This window comes from Gossypium arboreum, chromosome 3 (genome assembly GCF_025698485.1).
Source record: "Gossypium arboreum isolate Shixiya-1 chromosome 3, ASM2569848v2, whole genome shotgun sequence".
NCBI classification, from domain to species: domain Eukaryota; kingdom Viridiplantae; phylum Streptophyta; class Magnoliopsida; order Malvales; family Malvaceae; genus Gossypium; species Gossypium arboreum.
This window is the reverse complement of record NC_069072.1, coordinates 81,521,409-81,534,076: the sequence shown is the minus strand read 5'-3', so window position 1 is coordinate 81,534,076 and position 12,668 is coordinate 81,521,409. Positions and strand designations below refer to the sequence as shown.

The 12,668-nt window shown below is 36.7% G+C and overlaps 1 pseudogene; it reads right to left on the bottom strand.

Annotated features, from left to right (window-relative positions):
• Window positions 1–12,668, bottom strand: part of LOC108477853 (serine carboxypeptidase 1-like) — a 73,756-nt pseudogene that overhangs the window by 16,323 nt on the left and 44,765 nt on the right.

Sequence of the window (12,668 nt, the reverse complement as noted above, 5' to 3'; positions counted from 1 at the left end):
ATCTGGGGTACAAGGCAGCTCATCAAACACACAGATAATATTATCAAGCCAAAACTCAGCCCGCTCAGCATCATCATCATCAGTAGCTTTAAACTCTTCAGCCCCATATTTTCTGATTTTATCAATAGGTGGCTTATACAATCTTAACGGATCACTTACTTGAGGTACAACAGGCATCGAAGATGGATTAGTCTGGGATGGAGGTTGTTGTGCGGCCGGGTTAGTTCGGATATACTGAGTAAACCAGTCATTCATCATTTGGTAAAAGGTTTGTCTACCCTCACCTTCTTGGTTACTCGAAATTGGTCGAGAATCTACCAGCGTTGTCCCTTGCGCAGGAGCAGGCACTACACTCTCGACATCATCAGCTACAGCTCTGTCGGGAACCATTTACTATATGAAAACACATTTTTAAATGTCAAAAGTCATCACACTATCGCAGCATATAATAAGGCATGTATAGCTAGACTCGCACATGCTATGTTAGTCCTAGAACCGACTTAAACATAGCTCTGATACCAATAAAATGTAACACCCCTAACCCGTATCCGTCGCCAAATTAGGGTTACTAGATATTATCAATCAAAAACACAATTTCAAACGATTAAATACTCACACTTGTATTAACTTTTTTTAAAAAAATAATTTCAATAGCCAATTTCATTACTAATACTACAGGGCTGACTATACTTTTAATTCAAACACATAATACATGCAGATGTATAGATTTCATAACACCCTAGTCTTATACTGAAACCACACACAATTGGATTACGCAAAATGTAATACTTATTATCATTTGATAAGAATCAAAGGAAATTTGGCATCCATTTCATTTTAAGTTAAACACTTATTCATCACATAAAACACATATAATTATTATAATTTATTGTTGCACATGCCTTTACTCACCGAATCATCCTTTTATGCATTTAGCCAAGACAAGTTCGTTCTTAACTATTACTTATTCACGTTTCAAATCAAATAACTTACAATTCTATATACTACCATTGTTTAATTCAATATACATATTATATAATAAAATATTCTAACATTTAACATGCTACAGTTGATTATAACATACTATAACCACCTATGTTAACAATATTTACGAATTACATAATAAAATAAATTAAGGATTCCATATAACATACCCAACTTGTCACTATTGGATCAAACATTAATTAGCTATTACAACCGAATTTAAACAGCTTAAACTCATCCAAAAAAAAAAAACATGCATGCATAACTCAACTAGTTGACCGAAATTAATTATTTACTAAAGAAGATTATTTCTATAATTTGAAACATTTCCCACATATAAATATATACAGGACGTAAACATTTCATACTATGTATCAAATATAATAAGTCAATTCATCATATTTAATAAACATTTAAACAAGCAATTATCAAATTACAAATCGATTATAACTATCTCACATAATTTCGTTTTATAACCGAAGTTTCATATACATTATGGTAATAATCTTCAAACCAACTTATAATACAAATTGTATTCACTAGGGTAAGGCATTATACGCAAATAGACATATAATCAAAACATACACCTTATATGTCATGTAATAACCTTACCAAAACAAACTCATATCATGTTCGAATTTAGCCAACAACCTGTTACGCCAAGTCATATATAACATATTATCCTAATACAACCACACCTTCACATATATTTTACTTCATGCTTACCATAGCCGAATAACCTTATACTTACCCAAAATTATTTACCATTTCCAAAACCTAAAACACCTACCATGAACATCATTAAGTCATAGCAACTAATTTCATAATCAAAATAAACACAAACCAAACTAAATATAACTGAATTCAAACATAAAAGATCAAAACCATTTTCGCATGGCTCAATTTATACAAAACCAAAATCCAACATTTCAAAACACATTTCAGCCTATACATGCCATAATTCAAGTTTGACTTCTAAAGGTACCAAAATAGCTGCTAGTGTGTTGAGCTTTGCTGATGATCCCTGAGCTTGTAACTTGTTCCAAAATCTATAAAACAGGGCAAATAAGAACACACAGAGTAAGCTAACTTAGCTTAGTAAGTCATAAGAAAATAAACAACTCAATATTGTAATCGACTCATATTAACTAAACAAAATGCATTAACATTCCCATGCTTTACCTTAAACTTACGAATTCTATAAATAATGCATTTTTCATAGACTATTATCCACCTAAGTCAAATACACACATGATCATTTAACACATTATAAATCAACTTTTAAACTAATTAGTCATAATAAACCATACATCCATTTACTCTTTTATGCAACTTAAGAATCATCAAATGACATCTCATGTATAATTAATACCTATGTGGCCGAATATACCAAATCATATATGCACATATTAGGTAACATTTCAATGATACACAAATTATTCATTCACAAGCCGAATACACATATCAGATACATATGAATTCTTCATTTGCATTGTACATGATTTACAACAAATATCTATAGTACTTTCTTACCTTATCTCAAGTAGATATCAAGTTAATTCATACCTGGCCATTTAGCTCATATTACACATCCGTGCACAATTTACCTTTGCCTGATGAACCATTAGAAATTGGATAGGACACTCGGATAATCACATAAATCGTACAATGCCAACGTCCCAGACGTGGTCTTACATGTAGCCACATATCGATGCCACTGTCCCAAACAGGGTCTTACTCGTAAACACACATATCGGAATCACAAATCGATGTCATAGTCTTACTCGCTCACATATATCAGAATCCTATGTCATCACATATGTATCCTAGCTATTCCTAAGGTTCATACAGGGCTTTCCGACGTCGTAACTCGGTCGAAACCAATTCGGAAATGTTATAGCCAAGCTTAATCATATTCGGCTATAGCTTATATGTTCATACATTTCATAACTAAAAATAATATTTACATTTAACTACAATTTAACACGTCTATTTGTTTACAGACTTACCCCGGGCGTCGTAAAATGGGACAGGGCTGCTAATCGACAACTTTTATTTTTCCCCGGTCCAAATCTGATTTCTTTGGTTCTTGATATAAACATATTCAAATTAAGATCATACAAACATATTTTCATTCAATTTAGTCCAAAAACACATAAATAGGCAAATTACCATTTTACCTCTAACATTTACGATTTTACAATTTAGTCCCTATTGTACAAAACAAAAAATTCACAAAATTTCCAAATACCCATGTTTGGCCGAATCTTATCCATTACCATACAAGTCCATATATTTCATTTCTTTCACAGTTTAGTCCCTCAAATTATTATTTTTGCAATTTTGTCCTAATTACTCAAAATCATCAAAAACTCCAATACAAAACATGTTAATCTAAAACATATCTTTTATTTTTCATCTTCAAACAACAAAAATACAAGCTATCAACAATGGCTTAACTCAAAATATTCATCAAAGTCAAAAATTAAAGCATGGGTTTAGTAGTATTCGAAGCAACGATCTCAAAAACATAGAAATTATAAAAAAAACCGAGCCAGAACTTACCCTGAATCAAGCTTGAAAGTGTCAAACCCTAAGTTTCTTTACTTTTTCTTTCTTGTTTTAGTTTCGACAATGGCTTATAATATGAACACCTATTTTTAATTATCATATATTTTATCATATATATTAACTTATCATTATTTTACCTTTTTAACCATAGTTTAAAACTTTATATTATCACATTTTAATGTCCTTAGCCGTCCACTACACTTAATATTGGGCTTATTACAACTTTAAGGCTTCCATTTAAAAAGCCAAGTGCAATCTAGCCTTTTTTAGAAATAACCACTGAATTTTCATTTTACACGATTAAGTCCTTTTATTAAATCGGCCACCTAATCGACAAAATTAAATCACAAAATTTTCACAAACATAAAGCCACACAAAACAAACATAGAAAATAATTTTGAAATATTTTTATGACTCGGATTCATGGTCCCAAAACCACCTAGGGTCTAAATCGGGCTGTTACATATAGTCAATCAAACCTAAGAATCATTACAATTAAAACTGTATATAAATTAAGCCCGAAAAAAGAAATTAATTGCAATCAAAAGTGATGCCCAGAATAAAGCAAGTTTGGTTCAAGCAGCCACTTGCTGTAACACCCCGAACCCGAGACCATCGCCGGTGTCGGACACGAGGGGTTAGCAAGCCAAGTTCACTTGTTTTGCCCATCCATTGGACATTTCCAGTCAGGCTGGAAAAACTGCGTCACTGTCGCCTTAAAAATTATATCTCGAGTGTCAAAACTCGGAAACTGGTTTCGTAAATTTTCCCTGAATTTAGACTCATATATCCATCCATGGATTTATTTCTAGAATTTTTGGTCGGGCCAATTGGTACATTTTATTAGTTAAAGTCACCCATGTTACAGGGATCGACTGCTCTGACCTTCGCGCGGTATAACTTGAATATCTCTCTGTACAGGGATTTAATGCTGGTGCCGTTTGTTTCTAATGAAACTAGACTCAAAATGGAATCTGTACATATAAGGTATGTCTCCTAATTATTTCTGGATAATTTATAGTAAATTTTTAAAGTTGCAACAGGGAACCCAGAAACCGTTCTGGCCCTGTCTCACAATAGCTTTAATATCTCTTAACATGTAACTCCTATGACCATTTCGTTTCTTCCATATGAAAATAGACTCATCAATGTTCATTTACATAGCTGATTCACTATTTAATACCATTCCTACAAATTTTGGTGATTTTTCACATTCACGTTACTGCAGCTGGCAGCATCTGTTTTTAAGGTAGGTCTTACCTATTTTGTAGTCTCCATGAACCAACTAGTCTTGCCTTACATAGGTCCACATATGATCATTTTAACCATGCCAATGGCTGATCATGTGACCAACATTCCCATTTCCAATTCATAGTCACATCATGACACCATATATATATATACAAACCGCAAATAGTTTAAGTTGATACTTCACTATTACGAGCCATTTTCGCATGGCCGTACACATATACATCATAACATATTTAAACCAACAAGGGTAGTCCTATACATGCCATTTCAAGTTCAACCAAGAATTTATACCAAAATGGGGGCTTGATAGTGTGGATGACTTCGACTTCAACGATCCCGAATCCGATTGCTATCGGCGAAATCTAGAAAGCGAGAGCCAAAGCAATGGAGTAAGCATTTTTATGCTTAGTAAGTCTCAAGGAATATAATCAACTCTAATTACAGCAATACATTCACATAGTTAAATGCATCATTTCATTAATGCACATTCACATAATCATACTTACTTCACCATCCCATGTAACACCCCAAACCCGAGACCATCGCCGGTGTCGGACCCGAGGGTTAACAAACCAAGTTCACATGTTTTTGCCCACCAATTTGACATTTCCAGTCAGGCTGGAAAACTGCGTCACTGTCGCCTTAAAATCATATCTCGAGTTTCAAAACTCGGAAACTGGTTTCGTAAATTTTCCTGAATTTAGACTCATATATACATCCATGGATTTATTTCTAGGATTTTTGGTCGGGCCAATTGGTACAGTTTATTAGTTAAAGTTACCCAAGTTACAGGGATCGACTGCTCTGACCTTCGCGCGGTATAACTTGAATATCTCTCTGCACAGGGCTTTAATGCTGGTGTCGTTTGTTTCTAATGAAACTAGACTCAAAATGGAATCTGTACATATAAGGTATATCTCCTAATTCTTTTGGATAATTTATGGTGAATTTTAAAGTTGCGACAGGGAACCCAGAAACCATTCTGGCCCTGTCTCACAATAGCTTTAATATCTCTTAACCTGTAACTCCTATGACCGTTTCGTTTCTTCCATATGAAAATAGACTCATCAAGGTTCATTTACATAGCTTATTCACTATTTGATTCCATTCCTATGAATTATGGTGATTTTTCACATTCACGCCACTGCAGCTGGCAGCATCTGTTTTAAGGTAGGACTTACCTATTTGGTAGTCTCCATGATTCAACTAATCTTGCCATACATAGGTTCATATATGATCATTTTAACCATGCCAATGGCTGATCATATGACCAACATTCCCATTTCCAAACCATAGCCACATCATGACCCCAAATATATATACATACAACCCACAATAAGTCTAAGTTCATGCTCCCCTTTCGAGCCATTTTAGCATGGCCATACAAACTTACATTACAACGTATTTAACAAACAAGAGGTAGTCCTATACATGCCATCTCAAGTTCAACCAAAATTTATACCAAAATGGAGGCTTGATAGTGTGGATGACTTGACTTCAACGATCCCAAATCCGATTGCCTCGGCGAAATCTAGAAAACTAAGAGCCAAAGCAACGGGTAAGCATTTTTATGCTTAGTAAGTCTCAAGGAATATAATGAACTATAATTTACAGCAATACATTCACATAGCCAAATGCATCATTTCATTAATACACATTCTTACTTCATACTTCATCATTGTATAAGTTCGCAAAGCATCAATCAATTCAATAACTGAAATTCATTAGTCGATTGAGCGAATGTTGCTCAAACACGTCGACTTTCCAATGCACATATAACGTACCTTATCCTTTGGGCTGTCCGAGTGTACTAATTAAATTCATTTCAGCAACCAACACTCACCTCCAGCCCAAGATTCTTCGAATATAACCGGATATAATCACGTGCACAAATGCCTTGGTCTTAGCCGGATAGAATAACTCATACGAATGCCTTCGGCCTTAGCCCGGATATAACCACTAGCACAATTGCCTTGGTCTTAACCGGATATAATTTCAGCATAATTGTCTTCGGCTTAGCCGGATATCATTCAATTTCTCATGCACACATACATCAATAATCATTGGACATACATATTTCATTTTTAGTTACTAAGGCTCAAACACAATTAATATCATTAGCATATTCGCCCGGGACTTAGCCCGGGTGGAATTCAAATACTCATACACACATAATCAATAATCATACACATCCATATTTCATCTCACATAATTCAAGTAAGGTCACTTCTTGAGGACTTACCTCGGATGTTGTCGAACGGCTTTTTCGGCTATTCGATCACCTTTTCCTTCCCCTTGTCCAATTGTGGCCCTCTTAGCTCTTGAGCTTAATTCAAACAAATTCAATTTATTAAAACCTCATTGTGCTTGCTTATGGCGAATATGACAAGGATTTTAAATGGTCATATGGCCACTCTTTAGCTTGAATACACAATGGTCATGCACATTTTATACTACATCAAGCAATTCAATACAATTTATTTGAGCATCAAGGAAATGCTAAGGCCTTCAATAGGCTACCCAAGGCGAATATTCATGTACATGTTGAGGTCAATTTTGCACTTAATACCTCACAAAACAGCATGCAATCTACTAATTTATGCTTTGCACATTGTGGCCCAAAACTTATAATATAGCATCAAGCACTTATATGTGTGCTAGGCAATTGTGCTTGCAATTTCACAAGCATTCTTCCACATTTTCTTCTTTAAATCAATATATTCATCACTTAGTTCATAACCAAACATAATGTGCAATCATATATATGCATATATGAGCATGGCGAATTTTCAAGGTGTCCATAGCCATCCAAAACACAAACTTTTAACTAACATGCAAGAAGCATGAATCATGCTCAAGAATGCATCATGGCCAAGTATGACAATCATGCTCCTTTTCAACTTTAATCATGATAAAACAAAGAGAAAACTCAAAATCTTACTCATGAGTAGAAAATCCATCATTGCATGCATCATCATCAAGCTTCACACTTAGCATGCAATGGCTTTATCACTATAACAACTTTGGCCAAATACCATTTCCATGGCATACCAAAGATTTGAGCCATGGCTAACATGCACATCAAGTTAGCAACCAAAACATGCATGAAACTCCCAACACAACCTCATACATACCTTAATCTTGATGCAAACTTAGCCAAATCTCCTTCTAGATCTCTTCCAAACCAAGCATGAAGCAAAATCCTCCTTCTTCCTTAGTTTTGGCTCAAAGAAAGGATGAACAAAATTTTTTCTTTCCTTCTCTACAACTCACGGCAATGGGGTATGCCACTCTCTCACACACATTTTTTTTTCATTCTTTTCTTACCCATGCTTATTTGTTTACTATTTCTCCCTAATGCCCAACAAAACATGTTTCATGACATGTTTGACCCATATTCTTTGTCATGGCGGCCATTACTTGTAGAAAGGGGAATTTGACATGCAAGTCCATTATTTTGCATGCATGCTTTAATTAGTCATCACCTATTTTCCTATCGTACTTTCAAAGTTCACTACTAAGTCCTTTCTTATAATTTAGCACCTAATTAATAAAAATCGAGACACGAAATATTTACGCATACCAATTCCACATACAATAAGTACGGAATATAACACTTAATTATTCTTGTGACTCGGTTTCGTGGTCCCGAAACCACTCTCCGACTAGGGTCACATTCGGGGTGTCACATCCCAACTCTTATGTTCATACACAAATAACGGCTTCATTAAGGCCGATAACTCGTTCCATCATTGGAGCGGATATTCACACGCTCTTACTCCTAGCGCGCAAAGCACACACCGCACTTACCTTGTCATTGGGAAATTTCACAAGTGCATTAGCTGAAATTTTCCAGCAAGCTTATAATTTTCAAATCACATACCTTTGAGTTTAACCGGATGTCGCTACTCGATCAATCGCCTTGGGACATAGCCGGTTATGGTAACCCGCACAAAGGCCTCACGGGACTTAACCCGGATATCACGATTTGCACAAATGCCTTGGTCTTAGCCGGATAGAATGACTTCGCACGAATGCCTTGGTCTTAGCCGGATGTAGCCACTAGCACAATTGCCTTGGTCTTAACCGGTTATAATTTCCAGCATAATTGTCTTGGGGCTTAGCCGGATATCAATCAATTTCTCATGCACACATACATCAATAATCATTGGACATACATATTTATTTTCGTTACTAAGGCTCAAACACAATTATAATCACTAACATAATCACCTTCGGGACTTAGCCGGGTATCATTCGAATACTCATACACACATAAATCAATAATCAATACATCCATATTTCATTCCACATAATTCAAGTAAGGTCACTTCTTGAGGACTTACCTCGGATGTTGTCGAACGGCTTTTACGGCTATTCGATTACTTTTTCCTTCCCCTTGTCCAATTGTGGCCCTCTTAGCTCTTGAGCTAATTCAAACAAATTCAATTTATCAAAACCTCATTGTGCTAGCTTATGGCCGAATATGACAAGGAATTTAAATGGTCATATGGCCACCCTTTAGCTTGAATACACAATGGTCATGCACATTTTATACTACATCAAGCAATTCAATACAATTTATTCGAGCATCAAGGAAAAGCTAAGGCCTTCAATAGGCTACCCAAGGCCGAATATACTTGTCCATGTTGAGGCCAATTATGCACTTAATACCACACAAAACAGCATGCATTTTACTAGTTAATGCTTTGCATATTGTAGCTCAAAACTTACAATATAGCATCAAGCACTCATATGTGTGCTAGGAAGAATGTGCTTACAATTTCACAATTATTCTTCAACATCTTCTTCTTTAAACAAACTTATTCATCACTTCCTTCATAACCAAAACATCATGTGCAAACATATATATACATATATGAGCATGGCGAATTTCAAGGTGTCCATAGCCATCCAAAACACAAATTTTAACTAACATGCAAGAAGCATGAACCATGCTCATGAATGCATCATGGCGAATATGACAATCATGCTCCTTTTCAACTTCAATCATGATAAAACAAAAGAAAGCTCAAAAACTTACTCAAGAGTAGACAATCCATCATTGCATGCATCATCATCAAGCTTCACACTTAGCATGCAATGGCTTTATCACCATAACAACTTTGGCCAAATACCATTTCCATGGATTAACAAAGATTTGAGCCATGGCTAACATGCACATCAAGTTAGCAACCAAAACATGCATGAAACTCCTAACACAACCTCATACATACCTTAATATTGATGCAAACTTAGCCAAATCTCCTTCTAGATCTCTTCCAAACCAAGCATGAAGCAAAATCCTCCTTCTTCCTTAGTTTTGGCTCAAAGAAAGGATGAACAAAATTTTTTCTTTCCTTCTCTACAACTCACGGCAATGGGGGATTACCACACTCACACACATTTTTTTTTTCATTTTTTATCACCCATACACCTTTGTTTATTATTTCACCCTAATGCACCAACAAAACATGTTTCATGACATGTTTAGCCCATCCTCCTTGTCATGGCCGCCACCACCTATAAAGGGGAATTTGACATGCAAGTCCATTATTTTGCATGCATGCTTTAATTAGTCATCACACATTTCCTATCATACTTTCAAAGTTCATTACTAAGTCCTTTCTTGTGGAATTCACCCTTATAACACTAAATCAATCATCATAAAATGTCATACATGAGCACACATATTATAGGCATCAAAATAAATTTTAATTATTTTTATGCCTCATTTTGTGGTCCCGAGACCACCTTCCGACTAGGGTCAATTTTGGGTGTCACAACTCTCCCCACTTAAGAAATTTTCATCCCCGAAAATCTTACGGTAAATAGGTTTGGATATCGCTCTTTCATAGAGTTCTCGGTCTCCCAAGTAGCTTCTTCTATCCCGTGCTTAAGCCATAACACTTTTACTAGCGGAACCCGCTTGTTTCACAACTCTTTCACTTCTCGTGATAGGATACGAATCGGTTCTTCCTCATAACTCATATTAGCTTGAATTTCAATTTCGATGGACTAATCACGTGCGATGGATCGGATCTATAGCGTCGAAGCATCGAAGCGTGAAAGACATCGTGAACCTTTTCGAGTTCGGGGCAAAATCAAACGATATGCCTTTGGATCGACTCGCTTCGGATATCTCATATGGCCCAACGAACCTCGGGCTCAACTTGCCCTTACGGTAGAATCGAGTATCTTTTCCAAGGCGATACCTTGAGAAACACTTTATCACCCACGATACTCGATATCCTTACGCTTCAGTCCGCGCACGACTTCGACGATCGGAGGCTATCTTGAGACTTTCACGGATTACTTTCACTTTCATTCAGCATCCCTAATCAAATCCACCCGAAAATCTTGCTTTCACCGAGCTCGGTCCAAAACAATGGTGTACGGCATTTACGACCGTACAAGGCCTCGTAGGGTGCCATCTTAATACTTGATTGAAATCTGTTGTTGTAAGCGAATTCAATCAACGGCAAATACCGTTCCCATGAACCACTAAACTCGAGGACGCAACATCTTAACATATCCTCAAGTATCTGAATTATCGCTCGGATTGACCATCGGTTTGGGGGTGAAAGGCGGTCTTTGAAATGCAACTTGGTACCCAAAGCTTCTTGCAACTTTTTCCAAAATCGCAAGGTAAATCTTGGATCTCTATCCCACACGATGGAAATAGGCACCCGTGTAATCTCACAATCGAGAAACGTACAATTCAGCTAATTTGTCCATTGAAAAATCATGACGTATGGGGACAAAGTGGGCCGACTTAGTCAATCGATCTACCACGACCCAAACCGCATCCTTCTTACTTGCGACAATGGCGGTCCGGATACAAAGTCCATTGTGACTCGATCCCATTTCCACTCGGGTATCGTGATTGGTGAAGTAATCTGAAGGCACTGATGTTCCGCTTTCACTTGTTGACATATTAAACATCTTGAAACAAAGTCGGAGATGTCTCGCTTCATACCATGCCACCAAAACCGACGTTTCAAATCATTGTACATCTTCGTACTCCGGGTAGATTGCCATTCGGCTACAATGGGCTTCATTCGAATTATCGAAATGAGTTCAATTCTTTGGAACACACAGACGACTTTTGAACCTCAAACAATCGTCATCATCGATTTGAAACTCGAATCCTTGTTCGAACACACTCGGCCGTTTTGCGTACCAACTCGTCGTCGACTTTACGAGCTTCTCGAATTTGATGTATCAATAGTGGTTTGGCTTTCAATTCAGCTACTAACACACTATCGGATCAAACAGACAAGTGCACGTTCATTGCTCGTAAAGCGAATAATGATTTACGACTCAAGGCATCCGCAACCACATTCGCCTTTCCTGGGTGATAGTCAATGACCAGCTCGTAATCCTTTAACAGCTCGAGCCAACGTCTTTGTCGCAGATTTAAGTCTCTTTGGATCATCAAATATTTGAGACTTTTGTGATCCGAGTATACATGGCACCTTTCACCAAATAAGTAATGTCGCCAAATCTTTAAGGCAAATACGATGGCGGCCAATTCGAGATCATGAGTCGGATAATTTTTCTCATGTGGCTTTAATTGCCTCGACGCATAGGCCACAACTCGACCTTCTTGCATTAATCATAACCTAACCCAAGTAGAGAGGCGTCGCTATAGATGACAAACTCTTTGCGGACTCGGGTTGCACTAGAATTGGGGCTTCATCAAATAAGTTTTCGTTGATCGAAACTTTTTGGCATTTCTCCGTCCATTCGAACTTAACATCCTTTTGGAGTAACCGTCATCGGCGTGGCTATCGTTGAGAAGCCTTTACAAATCGTCGGTAATAATAAGCAAGCCCCAAAAAGCTCGAACCTCGTAATAT